Genomic DNA, 16,380 nt, shown 5'->3' with positions numbered 1-16,380 from the left:
TCACATCAACTTTTAAATGACAAAACTGTGGATTTTGGCCTCCATCACTTACACTGAAAGCACATTTGAAGGATCTTTTAATATCCAGTATGAACAGGAGGAATGATTCCAGCGAGGAAAAACCTCTGTCACTGTTACTATGGACACCAAGTACAGTAGATGAGTAAAGGCACTTTGTTGCGTTCCAGAGTCATCAATAATGAAAATAATCAATACTCGACCACTGATGAAGGTCTGTAGATGTGATTCAGGGTTTTTTTTTCCTCTCTGTTGGAAGGAGGGAAGTTCCAGCAGTGTTACGACCCATCGTGATATTTTCAGATGCCAACATCATGAGATCATTTCTACAGATATGACCCGCTGAAACGCTTCCACACAGCCAAAGACAGCACGCCAAACGCTCCTCTTCTTCCTGCCTCATCCCTCTTTTTCCTCCATCTCTTCTTCCACCATCACTTCTACTCTTCATCCTGCTCTCTCTCTTTTTATTCGCCTCTCTTCAACCTTCTCTTTCCTTCTTTGTCTTCATCTCTTCCACATGTTCTTCTTCTTCTCTCTCTCTTCATCTTCCTCTCTCTCTCTCTCCACTTTCCATTTCTTCAGCCTTTTTCCTTTTCCATCCCTTCATCTCTTCCTCTTCATCTGTTGTTCATTCCTCTCCTCCTCCGGCCCGGTCTGACGTAACCGGTGGAGCAGCAGTAATGTTGTTATCTATAAATACCGCTTCATCTCTCTCACTGTCAAACGGAGGAAGTCTCTCTCTCTCTCTCTCTCTCTCTCTCTCTCTCTCTCTCTCTCTCTCTCTCTCTCTCTCTCTCTCTCTCTCTCTCTCTCTTTCTCTCTCTCTCTCTCTCTTTCTCTCTCTCTCTCTCTCTCCTCCACTTCCTCTCTTATATTTTCATCTTTCTCCTGTTTTTTCCGACGGAGGGATTCTCTTGCTCTCTCTGTCTCTTCCTCTCACGTTTAGCAGCAGGAGGAGACTTTATAAATCAGAATTAATTATAAAAAAAGTGTTTTATGTTTGTGATAAAAACATTTGAGAATCAGTTGGAAGTCGTGTGTGAAACATGGAGATTAGCTCCAAATCACGTTTTAAGTTTTAGGAACAATGATTTAAATAATGATTTTCTTGTTTATCTGCTGTAAAGTTTATTAGCATGTTAAAGGATGAACAGCAGCACAGAGACAGTTTATAATACAGCTGTGAATATAATCAATACATTTAATCATAATGATCAGTTTGGAGAGAACATATATTTAACATCGTTTTATCCCCTTGATTTTTCCCCTAATTTTATACAAATAGTTTATAAACATGATTTTAAAATGTTGTTCTACAGAAAATGACCAATTAATCGTATTTTTTGCATTAAATTGCTAAATACAGAAGATTTGTGTATCTGTGTTTTAACACAGCACTACCCCCCCCCTCTTCTTCTTCTTCTTCTTCTTCTTCTTCTTCTTCTTCTTCTTCTCCTTCTCCCTCTTCTTCTTCTCCTTCTTCTTCTTCTTCTTCTTCTTCTTCTTCTTCTTCTTCTTCTTCTTCTTCTTCTTCTTCTTCTTGTTTTGTATGCAGTAGTGAGGTTTGTGAGACTGGAGCTGCATCTTGCAGTTATTTCCATTATCAATTAATCTTTGGATCATTTTCTTCATGAATTGATTAGTTTGGTTTATAAAAACGTTGCCCGTTGTTCCGTACAGCCTGATGTGACGTCAGTTTACTGTCACAGAGGAATAAAAGAACCAGAGAAAAATCTGGACATTAGAAAGAACCAGTTGGTTAAACTGGACTTGATGGGCGGCGACGGTTTCTCTCTCTCTCTCTCTCTTCATTTTTATTATGGTCTGTATTTTATTCCTCTCTCTCTGTTTCTCCGTCTTCCTCAGGCGGATGTTTCTATCCGTGTTCTCGCCTCCGCTTCAACAGAAATACAAGAACGACATCCTCCTCCCTCGCCAAATTATAAAGATGGCCGGCCAAGCGCGTCAACTCGCCCTCAACATGCACTCCCTCCCCTACATTCACATTATAGCTGGTTTATATTCACTACAGTTGATGTTACATTAAAGGGAAAAATTAATCAGCAGCTATTTTGATAACTGAAAAGTCGTTTGTTAATATTTTAAAGCAAAAAAGCCAAATATTTGCTGTTTTCTTTGTCAAATGTGACAGTAAAGTGAATTTATTTGGGTTTTTGACTTTAATTCTTCACTTTGGCAACAATTTGGATCTTGAACATAATAATTATTTAAGTCTTTTTGAGTAAAATGCCAAGAATTTGTTGTTTTCAGCTTCTTTTAATGTGAAAATAAAGATTTAATGCTTTTATTTTGTTATACATGATACTAAACTGAATATTTTGGGGATTTTGGACAAAACATCTGAAGCTGTCACCTCATTCTTGACATTTATAGACCAAATAATAAATCAATTAATCAAGAAAACAATCTGCAGATTAATTGATAATGAAATCATTAGTTTTCAGCCCTTAATCAGGTGTCATTACGTTCTGACATGTCATTAGATGATGAGGGCTGATTGGACGGTTTGATCAGGAGGAAAAAAGTTATTTAAAACAAAATTATATTACTGATACAAAATAATGAAGCTGTTTTATATTTCGCAGCCATTAAACCAGTAACGTCTCTAAACTGGAGCCTGTTAATCTGATTTATTGCTGAAAAACGTCCAAAAAAACAAACGTTTAATGTGAGATTGCGACATATTTCCTCGTGTGTGCGTCTCCGCCAGCTTCTTGTCAGCATTCATCACGTATCGCAGCGCTCAGCGGGAATAATTAGGCCCGCAGCCATGAAACACAATTACTCTCCCGTTTGACTTCCAACTTCATTACACGCACAAGTAGTCTGACTTATTGTACGGTGAGTTTTACCTCGCGGCTCAATAACACACACACACACACACACACACACACACACACACACACACAGACGGTCAGTCGGTCAGTCGGAGGTTCAGAGAGCAACAGGCTGATCTCGTCGACGTCTCAGCCTTGACTTGAACAGACAAAGCTAATTTAAAGCTAAAGCTGCTCAGTCTGCTGCAGTAACGGAGCTGAAGGTAACTCACAGGTGTTTCATAGTGACAGTAGACGATACGGTAACTCAATATGATCTAATCATAACCACACAATGTGTTTGAAACATGAAGAGAGATTCATCTGACACTTATATTCTACGTTAGTCCAACAAAATAGTGAAAACGTGACATTCACAACTTCTCCAAACTCTCTTAATTGCTTCTAAAATGTTAAAATATTCAATTAACCCTCTTGTATGAAAAGGAAAAACAGCAAATCAGCACATTTGAGAAGCTGCAACCATCAAATATTTGGTGTTTTTGCTTGAAAACTAACTGAAATGATGTAATAATTGACTAATCAATTAATCAATTAATGGTTGCAGCTTTATTTAGTATCATATAAAACACCAGAACATCAGTCTGATGGTTTTAGATGTAATTTTGTTCACCTGTAGCTTAATGAGAGGATGCACATCTATGATTAGCAAAGGCTAACAGCTAACTGTCAGTGTGTGTGTGTGTGTGTGTGTGTGTGTGTGTGTGTTTGTGTGTGTGTGTGTGTGTGTAGACAATACAGGTGATATAACAACACACACACACACACACACACACACACACACACACACACAGATGGCAGCGTGTTGTATCAGCCTGAGTTCAGCAACACCTTAATAAGCCATAATGTAGCTACATCTGCATAACCTTCTGTCTGACGGTATTACAGCGCGTGTGTGTGTGTGTGTGTGTGTGTGTGTGTGTGTGTGTTCTCTCACAGTATGGTGTGAATGTGTGGACAGCTGCAGGGCCCGACACTCTCACCTCCCGCCCTCCTTCTGTTTGTCCTCCTCCTCCTCTTCTTCTTCTTCTTCTTCTTCTTTTTTAACCTTCATCTGTTCGGCCTCGTCTGAACGTCGCCGTCACGCCATAAACACACAAACAAACAGCTCACAGTGTGTTTGTTTGTGTGTGTGTGTGTGTGTGTGATGACACGCGAGACTCCATCTGCTGAGAGAAGCTGAAACTAAAACTTGTGCCCACTGATGTGAATATATGTGAATATATGTGAATGTGTGTGAATGTGTGTGAATGTCTTTAAAAACAGGAAACAGACGAAGACAAACTGCTGCCATAAAGTATCACTGACTGTGTTTACAGGCTCTTAACTAATCATCTGTAATTTGACAAATAGAGTCTTGATATTTTACTGCCGCTTATGATTCTTATTGCTCTTTTTTTTATAAGTATAAATATCAGATGTGTGTGTCCTGCACTATAAATCATAGTAATATTATAACTCACTTCCTCTACTAGTTCTTACGTGTATTTTTCCTCTTTCTGAGCATCCGATTGATGTTTCAAACTGACGTTTAAATGTTTTCTTCTTGTCTTTGCTGCTCTGTGGACTGCAGGACTATAATAAAAGTCTGATTGGATTAAGGCGCATAAACGCAAACAGCCCAGGAAGCACAGCCTGCCTCAGCTTTACTTCCTGCTGCCGTTTGTCTCACAGCAGAAAACAGTTTTGCTGTTTGTCTCCATGTTTCAGAGCAGCGAGATGTGAAGTTAAAGGAGGATGCAGCAGGTGATGAGAGGTGTGTAATAACAGCGTTCTCTCTCTCTCTCTCTCTCTCTCTCTCTCTGTTTGCAGGCTGCTGCAGGTTGAAACTGTCTCTTGGCCTTTCTGTGAGAGGAGCGACTCAGACACGACGTTAACAGGTAAACTCAGTCAGCTGATGATCTCTCTCTCTCTCCTGTAGTTTCTGTGGATTCGGCGTCCTGCTCAGAGACGCTGCAGCAGTGACTGAGCTGAACGACAGAAGAGTTAAACTTGTTGTTTTGAGGCGGTGGAGGAGATAGAAGTCGGGTTAATGTGGATGTTGTGACTTCTTTTAAATTACAACCTTGATCTTTGTTTTGTTCTTCATCGTTGTCACTAATAATAATAATAATCAGCCTGACGGGGTAAAAACCATTAACTGATCACTTACTTCCTGTAGTTGTGCTTTTATTTTTCTCACCTTGATGAACATCATGTTCATGAACATCATAAAGATCCAGTTTGTAGTAAAACTGACACCAGCTGTGTTTTTGCTACTTTATTTTTATTGATATTTTCAAGATAAATGTCATACATAAGTCAATTAATCAATTAGATAATTAATCCGCGACTATTTTGATTGTCGAATAAACGTTTAAGTCATTTTTTAAGTGAAAATATCAAATATTTGCTGGTTCAGTTTGGCTCAAATGTGAGAATATGTTGCTTTTCTTGGTCATAAATTAATATTTGTGGGTTTTTGACTGTTGGTCGGACAAAATAAGACGTTTGTTAACAATATCTTGTGCTCTAAGATGTGGTGATGAGCGTTTTTCACCTTTTTACCAAACGATTAATCGATTAATTAAGAAAATAATCTGCAGATTAATCGATGAAGACAATAATCATTAGTTGCAGCTCTAATCAGACTTTGTCTTTAATCTTCAATCCAAGAATGAACATATTGAATATAATCACTTTAAAAAGAGCTTTTATTGTCTTGAACAAGGAGTTTTTCACGTCTTTGAGGTGAAATAACGAGCCGGTTCATGTCTGACGGCAGAACGTGTTGTTTGTATCGGAGATGCTGCGAGTGTTTTATTAAACGCTGGTTTTTAGGATCGATGATCTGGATCATGTGTCACAGTAAAGACGTCTGAGAGGAAACACACTGCTGCAGCAGCACATCACCGACTGTTTCACATTATGTAAGTCGACTGTAATGTGATTCAGCCTTTCTGGCCTGATGGGTCTCCCAGCATGCACTGCAGCCTCTATTATTTATGTGGTTGCCATGGTAATGGATTTGGGGAGGGGCGGAGTCTGACAGCTGGTGGATAAGTGATGGAGACAACCCCACCCCCCCCAGCACACCTGTGTGTGTGTGTGTGTGTGTGTGTGTGTGTGTGTGTGTGTGTGTGTGTGTGTGTGTGTGTGTGTGTGTGTGTGTGTGTGTGTGTGTGTGTGTGAGTGTGTGTGTGAGTGGGGGGTTCACTGTGCTCATGAGAACAGGGACTCAGAGGGTTTGTCATGCATTTTTTATGTACTGCATCATTGTGTGAGCTCAGTGTGTGTGTGTGTGTGTGTGTGTGTGTGTGTGTGTGTGTGTGTGTGTTGGGAGTATTGCCACATCGTGTGAGTCTCTGTGGTGGTCGTGTGTCAACCCACAAAAAGCGGTTGTGATCAGATAAAATCTTGTGTTATGATCAGTGTAATCGCACTAAATGTTCTGGTGATTTAAAGATTCAATCCACACATTTATTAAGACATATAATACAACTCTGCTTGGAATAATAATGTCTGTCTGATACGGGTTATTCAAGAAAAAAAAAAAGTATAATTACCACATTAAAATCCTTAAAATGGAATCTCGTCCTTCTCCCTCCTTTAAAAATTACAGAAACTATAAATATGCAAATTTATTTCATTTCACAAGTTGAACTGCTGGACACCAGATGTCTCCTCCTTCACTGGAGGCTTCAAGTCTCCACATCACACTCATGTAAGTCGTATATTGGACCACGATTGGCTTCCAAACCAAACTTCCAATATATTAAAAACCTACAGACTTCAGGTAGGACTGACCAATATATTGATATTATATGGATACGGATACTAATATGGTGGTATATCATGAGTCTTTTCCTGGTTTTAAAGGCTGCATTACAGTAAAATGATGTCATTTTCTGAACTTACCAGACCTTACCAGTTCTAGCTGCTCTATTATTTACCTTTATACACTTAGTCATTATATCAACATCACTGATGATTAGTTATCAAAAATCTCATTGTGTAAATACACTGTGAAAGCACCATTAGTCATCCCTACATACTGTTGCAATATCAGTATCGCTGGGGGGGGGCTACCATTCAGGTCTATAATTAACCGATGTTCCATAAACGCCTCATATTCAGGCTATCAGTGGATGCTAAAATTGACCGATGTTCCATAAACGCCTCATATTCAGGCTATCGGTGGACGCTATAATTAACCGATGTTCCATAAACGCTTCATGTTCAGGCTATCGATAGACACTGTAATTGACCGATGTTCCATAAACGCCTCATATTCAGGCTATCGGTGGACGCTATAATTGACCGATGTTCCATAAACGCCTCATATTCAGGCTATCGGTGGACGCTATAATTAACTGATGTTCCATAAATGCCTCACATTCAGGCTATGGGTAGACGCTATAATTGACCGATGCTCCATAAACGCCTCATATTCAGGCTATTTGTGGACGCTATAATTGACCGATGTTCCATAAATGCCTCACATTCAGGCTACAGTAGATGCTATAATTAACCGATGTTCCATAAACGCCTCATATTCAGGCTATGGGTAGACGCTATAATTGACCGATGTTCCATAAATGCCTCATATTCAGGCTATCGGTGGACGCTATAATTAACCGATGTTCCATAAACGCCTCATATTCAGGCTTCACTCAGTTTCTGCAGCTCAGACAGACTTTTATCTACCTGAGTGAGTTTCTCAGGTGGAGCCTGTATACAGGAAACACTGTCGTACGATGTAACCATCAAACAGTCCAACACGTTCATTTGCTGCGTTGCCCTCTATAGTCTAATACAACCTGAGAGACTCTCCACGGACCACTACGACCTGCAAGCTGAAGGGGTCACGTGATCAGCAGAGAGGCATCACCTGCTGTGAGGAGTCTACTGGTGGAGCATCACGCTGCTCCCAGTGTTGATACTCTTTACGTCTCTGGTTCTGTTCGGGTTGATGCGTTATGGATCGTAGCTGTATATCAGGCGCCTCTGGTTCCTGAAGTAAAAAACTCTTTCATTTTACCCACAGATAAGTTTATATGACCCACAGTTTGACCTCTACAGCTGTTTAAACCATCAATACAAAAGATGAACAACTGTAGAGCAGCAACGATTAGTCGATTAATTGATTAATCATCGTTTTTTAATGCAAAAATGCCAAATATTCTCTGGCTTCAGCTTCTCAGTGATGATTTGCTGCTTTTCTCTGTTTTATATGATTATAAACTGAATATCTTTTGGACTTGATGTCGTCTCCCAGGACTTATTGTCAATGTGACATTTTTATGGACAAAACAGTGAATCAAATAAATAATCAGCAGTTTAATCGATGATGAAAAAACTTCTTAGTTGCACAACTGAGTTAGAAACAAGACTGTACATAAAAACTAACGATGACTTCTGCAGGTCCCTTTCAGATCAGATCTTATATCAGGTTTTATATCGTTTATATGTGTGTGTGTGTGTGTGTGTGTGTGTGTGTGTGTGTAACTAACACCTATAGAACAGGTGTGCTGCTGCTTGCAGATGTGTGTAATATGAAGCTGGTTTATTGTAAGTCTGTGTGTGTCGTTCTATGTCTTCAGGGCTGGACTGAGATATCTATACACACACACACACACACACACACACACACACACACACACACAGAGGTTTAATCCATCACGACCTTCTCTCTCTCTCTCTCTCTCTCTCTCTCTCTCTCTCTCTCTCTCTCTCTCTCTCTCTCTCTCTGCGTCTCCTTTAACTTAAATCCTTCTGCGTTTTTCTGCTGCGTCAGTAAAAAGGCTCAAATCTAAATGTGATGATTTCCTTAAAAAAAAACTGAATAAATTCACTCTGAATTATTCAGATCTAATCCCGACCAGGGATGGAAACGATCGATTGATTACAGAATGACTTCAACATGAATGAAGACTCAAAACAAAGCAGTTTAAGGTGAATTTTTTTTTTTTCCTTCAGACCAACAAAAAGCAGAAAGAAAGAACACGAGAGACGTCCTGAATGATTTATCAACCTCACCGAGTGTCTGACATAACAGCTAAAGGTCTGAATCACAGGCTGTCATTGGTCAGCGTTGACTCACCACATGTGATTAATTGATTGGCTGAGACCTGACTGGTTTTACAGGAAGCAGAAGAGCTGGAAAATACGCAGGCAGAGAGGAGGAGGAGGAGGAGGAGGAGGAAAACAAGAGATACAAGCTGAAAAAGAAAGAATAAGTTCAGAAAATGTAGATTGTGAGAGAACATGAGCATGAGAGGCTACAAGTGACCAATTAATCAATTAGTTGCCAACTATTAAAGCTATGATATGTAATTATTCCACATTAAAATGTCTAAAAACAACTAGACCTATGTTATATAGTAACGGACCGTTTCATTTGGTCGCCTGTCGATGACGTCATACCTCCTCTACCAAAGAGTAAATACGCACAAGATGCATACGGCGGCGCTGTGTTTGTCCGCTACAATGGCGTCTACCAAAGAGTAACTTACACACATACAAGATAATACATCGGCGTTGTGGTTGTTCCACACAAACTGTTATAAATGGACTTTTAATCAGTTTTAAGCCACATTTTCATGATAAATTTAGGTGGTTTTTAACTATATCTTTTAGCCGGAAGAAGGATTTTAGTCATTGGACGTCTGGATCTTAAGTTATCAGAGAAATAAACTGGACAAACGTTAGCAGCAGCTCGGCTAACAGCCCCTCCAGGAAGTCCGGTGGTCACCAAACATCGTCGGAGAAATATTGATTTTTTTTAAAGTGAAACAGCTTTAATTAGTATTATAATGATTTTAATCTGCGTGTACGTTTGTTTTTGGAGAGGAGGAGACCTCTGCGGATAAAAAAGACAACAACTCCCATGATCCCTTGCTACTTCACACCGTCATCACACTCCGTCTTTTGTTATTGAGTCTTTTTTTTAAAGACAAAACATCTAAATTCTTCTTCCAGCTTCTCAGATGTGAATATTTTCTGTTTTCTGACAGTAAACTATACTGTATGTTTGGTTTGTGGACATCTTGGAAGACATTTTTCACCATTTTCTGACATTTTATTGACTAAACAACTAGTCAGTTAATCAAGAAAGTATTGTGTTGTTAGTAGACGAGCTGCTCCTGAGTCACAGTGAAGACGCCCTCCCAATGCAGGCACAGTCCATTCAATCCCAGGGTGCACTGCAGAGTCTTAAGTAGCATGTCCATCCTTTAATAATGTGTAATAGGCTTAATGCAAACTTACACACACACACACACACACACACACTCCCATCAGGAATCCAGTCAGTATCACTGATACACTCTCTGTCCTGAACGGCGGCTGCAATCAACACACACGCCGCAGTTAGAAAAAGCATAATGTGACCTATAAACATGATGGATGCATCATACACACACACACACACACACACACACACACACACACACACACACACACACACTGCAGTGGAGATAAATCAGCTGAGGCGTCCAATAGATTGCAGCACAGAGGAAGAAGATTCCTACACAGTCGGTTTCATACGAAGCTGCAGGGCGTGTTTATATGTGTGTGTGTGTGTGTGTGTGTGTGTTCCCTTGATATTTTACACAGGGTGGAGGGTGTATCCTTGTTTATAACTGGATGTCTGATGAACATGACTGCATTATTTTCATGTTACAGCACTAAAAGCTGCTTCATCTTCTGTCTTTTCAGATGATTTTTGCTCGTTACAAACCTTAAAGCTGTGTGTTGTTTGTTTGTTTGTTTGTTTGTTAAGTCAGATCTGATGTTTATTGTGTCGACGCTTCACATCCATGTTTGATGGTGACATTTATCTGCTCCAGCGTGAACAGCCGCTGAGGTCGTAAACTGCTACGCATGCGCTGGTTTAATAAGAAAAGCAACAATAACGTGAAATCATAAACATGGCTGCGCTCGCCATGTGGACGGCAGACAGTAGAGACGATGAGGAGGATGATGAGGATGATGAGGATGATGAGGAGGATGAGGATGAGAAGATTTGGGCCACGTCAACATGTGTTCTGTTTCCCAGAGGAAACTCAAAACCAGCTGTTTGTCCCTTATCAGCACCTGTACTTAACAACTCTCCTTCTCTTTCTGCTGGTTCTTTGTTTGCAAGAATCTGCAACATATTAGTTTAATTAATGTCGACACATAAGATTCATCACTGATCAGACCGTCAGCCTGAAACAGTTAGAATAGACAAATATATAAATATACATCAGTATCAACAACATGAATCTCTGCATGAATAAGCTGTTAAAACCTGTATCTCAAATATAAATGTAGTTATTGCACTTTAGAGACATAATAAATCTAAAATGGAAAAATGTTGTTTAAAATGAAAACAATAGAAATATGAATCTGACATTTGAGCATCTTGACAGTTTGACTCGACGCTTCTGACAAATTTCAAGGATTTTATTGTGAAAGAATCGTTCTCCTTCCTGTATTTTAGCTTTATTTATTATTTCCTTTCACCATTGAAGCTTTTATCCTGTCAAACTTTTCTTTTAATTAAAATCTGCAAAACTTGGAGTAACAGCGAAATGGATGAGTTTCCCCAAAAGGATAAAAGTTAAAATAAAGCAACAAAATATTCACAAAAATCTTCATATTTCCAGTAGCAGACAGCAGCAGACACTCCGCTTCTGTTTCACACTTTTATTCTTGGTTTTTTCTCTCGTCGCATCAACTCTCGCTGCGTTTAATCTGTCTGGAAAGTTCTGCTAACAGCCGTTTATCATGTGATAACTCTGTGTGTGTGTGTGTGTGTGTGTGTGTGTGTGTGTGTGTGTGAGGACAAGGGAACAAATAATAAAAAAAAAATTAAAATGAATAAAGAATAAATCTGTCCAGTGTGAGCGACTGAACAATGAGCGAGCGCGCGAGAAAAAAAAAAAAAAAAGAGCGAGACAAAAGAGGACAAAAAGGGAAAGTAAAACAGAGAGAGAGAAGTGGAACAGCGGGGGCGAGAGACATACTGAAAGAACACAAAAAGAGAGAGAGAGAGAGGGAGCGAGTGAGAGGGAGAGAGAGAGGGAGAGCGAGAGAGAGCGAGGGAAGGGGGCAAGTGGGGCCAGAGGGAAAGAAAGAGCGACGGATCAAAGAATAGAAAGAAAGCCGAGTAGCAACACAAGACCAGTGGAATTTCCCACCTCTCCTCCTCTTCTGCAGTCCCTCCGTCGCCTCGCTCACATCCAGCCGCCGGTTTGTTCTGTTCACGTTACACAATTACACCGAAACACGACTGGAAACTATGTAGAGAGCAAAAAAAAAAAAGTTTTTAATTGTGATTATTTAGCTGCTTTTCTTCTTTATCTCTTTTTATAAACTGAACATCAACAAGACGTCACCGTGGAAACGTTTAAAACCGTCTTCTGACACTTTAAAGACTGAACCGTTTATTCATTAATTGAGCTGATAATTTGAAGATTAAATCGTTAATGAGATGAGTGTCAGTAGAAAATTAACTCTGTTTCCTTTAAGATCAAGAAGCTTCTGATCAAAGAAGAAGAAAATCAGTTTATATCAAAACCTCTGGAGGTCGATGAGTCAGCAGCAAGAAAACGTTAACGATGAACATGCAGGATATTCATTTACACGCAAAGTCACAGTGAAAACACTGAAACGTGTGTGTGTGTGTGTGTGTGTGTGTGTGTGTGTGTGTGTGTGTGTGTGTGTGTGTGTGTGTGTGGTCTTAAGGACGGTACAGAGCTGAAACATCAGGTCTCTCAGTTGGGGGTCTTAATGTGACCTTGTAGTCTGTGTCGTTATTGATTATCTAGAGAGGTGTGTGTGTGTGTGTGTGTGTGTGTGTGTGTGTGTGTGTGTGTGTGTGTGTGTGTGTGTGTGTGTGTGTGTGTGTGTGTGTGTGTGTGTGTGTGTGTGTGTGTGTGTGTTAGCTCTTTATTGGATTTAGTTGTGTACATGTTCTGTATGTTGTTGTCTGTCACCATCAAACCTTCTGATGCTTTGACCCTGTAAGATTCTTGATTTACACTCACAGTATCGTGTGTCAGGTCAACACTGACACATGTTTTGTATGTTTTATATGTTCTCTATGTTTTCTAGCGTCACGTCCTGGATGTTTGGACGGGTTTTGGTGTGACAGGCTTGTCAGTTTGGATGTTTTCTGGTTTAGTAGAGGGAGAGGAGGAAGGAGAGGAAACAGACCGGAGCTGGATGATGTATTAAATTAGACGAGCTGAAGAGAGAGAACATCATTAAATTACACTTTCTTTAATGCTGCTCTAATGTCTCTGCACTTCCTTGAAGCATAAAATGTTTCAGTGGATAAAGAAATGATGGCAATGAATGCTGAAGAACAGTTATATAGTTGTTTATCCCAAAGAATGATTTACACCAGGTGTGTCTGTTCAGGTCAAAACAGTTTAATAATCCACTTACTCAGACATGAGGAACAATAATTCTAGTGCGAGTTCCACCTGGAATGTTTTGGCAGACGCACCACTAGCGTGCTCATGCTAACCGGCTTAGCCAAAGTATCCTGGTTCTCCTGTAGCGTCGCTGCCAACGACTGCAGCACTACTATCATTAAACTGTTCTCTGTTATCTGCTGTCAGTGAGGTTAAACTGCTCTATTCAAATATTTACGAGTGCTCCTCTCTGTTTTCATCTTCTCCTAAATGTCAGAGTTACATCACAGAGTTCGTTTCCAAAATGGATGTAAAACTGGGTCAAGACCAAAAAAAAGACTGAGTTCACTTAGTTCTGAGACTCTGGTTCACTGAGGACAGTCAAATGTCAGAAAGCTTCAGCTTCACTGACACTTTACTCGCCTCACGCTCTGGTTTCTACCTCAGTTTTAGTCCTGCTGCTGTTTCCTGCTGCTGTTTCTAAAGGCTGAGAGGCTACACCAGCATCTACAGCGTTTAAATCTGTTTTTAATAGAAAACAACATCGAGGCTGTTTACACTTGGTTTTAAAATGCGGTGTGGACAGTCGAGACACGTCGCCATTCACACCTGTGACCCGTCACGTGTCTCCAAAGTGATCAGCTGACCACTTGTGTTCAGCTAGCGCCAGATTTGTTTCACACAGGCTAGCTAAGAAAACAGAAATGTTTCAAGAACTAGTAAACATGTACGGACAGTTCCAGCTGTTGGCAGGACAAAGTCATTTGGCGTTGGCGCTCCTACGTCCTTGTCAAGGATTCATCAGGACGTATTAGCGTTTACACTACAAAATATATGTGGTCAAATGCGTCTCAGACCACCTCAGCAAGTGGTTTGAGTGACCAGATCGTTTCAAACCAAGTATGAACAGCGTCGTCATCTCTAAACATTAAGGGCCGGATGTACTAAGAAAATGGTGTTTTCACTTCAGCAGCTGGATTTTAATGAGATCCTTCAGCTCACAACATAAATGATAACGTGAAATTAATTACAGAATATATTTAACTTTGGCTGCAGCCTCGATGTTTGTATCAAAATAAATACAAGTTTAGTTGTTAGTTCAAATTTGATGAACAAACCAAAATTCAATTAGTTTTTGTCACAGTAATCAGATATTATATTTATTAATAATGGCCTAATTGCTTCATTTTTGTTTCCAGTAGTTGTTTTTCATTATGTAAAAGCGTATATTTAATGCACGTCTCTTTTCTCAGTACACTACTTCCTCGTGGCTCTTAAAAATCCCATCTGTGCTCTGTTTATACCTCCTTTACAGACACTAAATGACATGATAGCGAGACCTTAGCAGGAGTAGAAGTGATTGATTTGTCAGGTCTTAAACATTCTAAACATAAAAAACAGACCTTCCATCTGTGTTTTAAATCAATAAGTATCCATATATATCTAACCATAACACCTCTCGGGTGGTTTGAAATCTGACTGGAATAGATTTCCCAGCCGTGTGACAATCCGACACCTTCAATCAGACTTTAAACCGTCCTTCACGTCACACATCTCAACACATGTTGACATCTCAGGCGAGCAGGTGTGACTGCAGCACAGACATCAAACCTCCTTTTTAAAGGTCGTCCGGTACAAAGATTTCACTATATCAAGAAATCACAATATAACAGGACGTACAGGAGGCTGAGGAAGGGTTGTTTTTTACTGTCCGAAGGTGGCCTGTGATGCCCTTTGAGACGGTGACTAAGACTGCGGACGTAAATAAACTCACCTGCTGCTCAGGGCTCTTAAGGGTGTGTCTGTTAAATATTAATCACGAGTAAGGATCGCTGGTGTCAGAAGTGCACGTTTATATCAAAAGAAGTGAGGTTAAAACGTTATATTTCAGATGTTTCAGAGGTTTTATTGTATGAAGGAGATTCTGCTGCTTCTCTCACTGAACCACTGAAATGTTAATGACCGGCGAACCGTGCAGAGCAGGGAGGGATCGTTCCAAATTATCTCAGTAGGTAGTGAACCAAATTGATTATGTATGTTTTTTTTAACCAGCACTGATCCCCTGCAACACACACATACACACACACACACACACACACACACACACTGTCACCTCAGTTGGCCCCTGAAGGCAATATGCTGAGGCGGGGCCGGACAGATGGTTGTATGGAGCTGTGTGTGTGTGTGTGTGTGTGTGTGTGTGTTTTTGTGTGTGTGTGTGTGTGTGTGTGGATGGGATGCCTTTCTTACAATAACCTGCATAATCAATGTGCTGCTCACATACAGACATATGGACAGCTAGTTAATCACATCCTGTGTGTGTGTGTGTGTGTATGAATGAAGAATAGAAATGTGGGTGAAAGTAGTGTTGACATTATTATTAGTGTTCTACTAAATAACCTGTAATTTAAAAAAAAACACATATATATGTTGTAATTCCCTCGAAGCACAGGCAAACACAAGTGGCTTTCTTGCAACTGGTGGATTTGGAGAGAAAACTACAAATAAACCAGTTGCAAGAAAGCCACATGTGTTTGCCTGTGCTTCGTTGGCTGCGTTCTGCAAATAAGGGAATTATTCTTGGTCCTTGAAGGGTCCTTAAACATCTCACAACCACTTAAATAGGTTGATATTTAGCATGTATCTTAGCTGGAGCACATGGAGCATCTTTACCTGCTCATTTCTCCCTTCTCACGTACGTCAGAACAGTACAACTGGCTTTCAAAATAAAAGTTGGCTGTTTCAGAATAAAAGCTTTATCTTCTTAAAATAATACAAAACATCAAAGATAACTGAAATATATTCTAAATGACTCAAATGACACACACAGACAGATGGACAGCTAGTTAATCACATCCTGTGTGTGTATGAATGAAGAATAGAAATGTGGGTGAAAGTAGTATTGACATTATTATTAGTGTTCTACTAAATAACCTGTAATTTAAAAAAACATACATATATATATATATATATTGTAATTCCCTTGAAGCACAGGCAAACACAAGTGGCTTTCTTGCAACTGGTGGATTTGGAGAGAAAACCACAAATAAACCAGTTGCAAGAAAGCCACTTGTGTTTGCTTCGAGGGAATTACAGTGAAAATTCGTCGGCTATGT

At 39.9% G+C, this 16,380-nt stretch overlaps 1 protein-coding gene across 4 annotated transcripts in view; it reads left to right on the top strand.

The window, feature by feature from the left end:
• pak1 (p21 protein (Cdc42/Rac)-activated kinase 1) overlaps positions 1 to 16,380 on the top strand; it is a 68,115-nt gene that overhangs the window by 9,389 nt on the left and 42,346 nt on the right. For 2 of the 4 annotated variants that reach the window (XM_044355244.1, XM_044355240.1), the window contains exon 2: positions 4,692 to 4,759. The gene's annotated coding sequence lies outside the window, so the exon portion shown is untranslated. Of the gene's footprint in view, positions 1 to 2,740; positions 2,884 to 2,985; positions 3,083 to 4,691; positions 4,760 to 16,380 lie in introns of those variants that run through there. The other 2 variants (XM_044355242.1, XM_044355241.1) reach the window with 2 other exon arrangements.

Source organism: Thunnus albacares, chromosome 6 (assembly GCF_914725855.1).
Source record: "Thunnus albacares chromosome 6, fThuAlb1.1, whole genome shotgun sequence".
NCBI classification, from domain to species: Eukaryota; Metazoa; Chordata; class Actinopteri; order Scombriformes; family Scombridae; genus Thunnus; species Thunnus albacares.
Note: the sequence above shows the minus strand (reverse complement) of the source record. Positions and strands in the feature narration are given on the sequence as shown.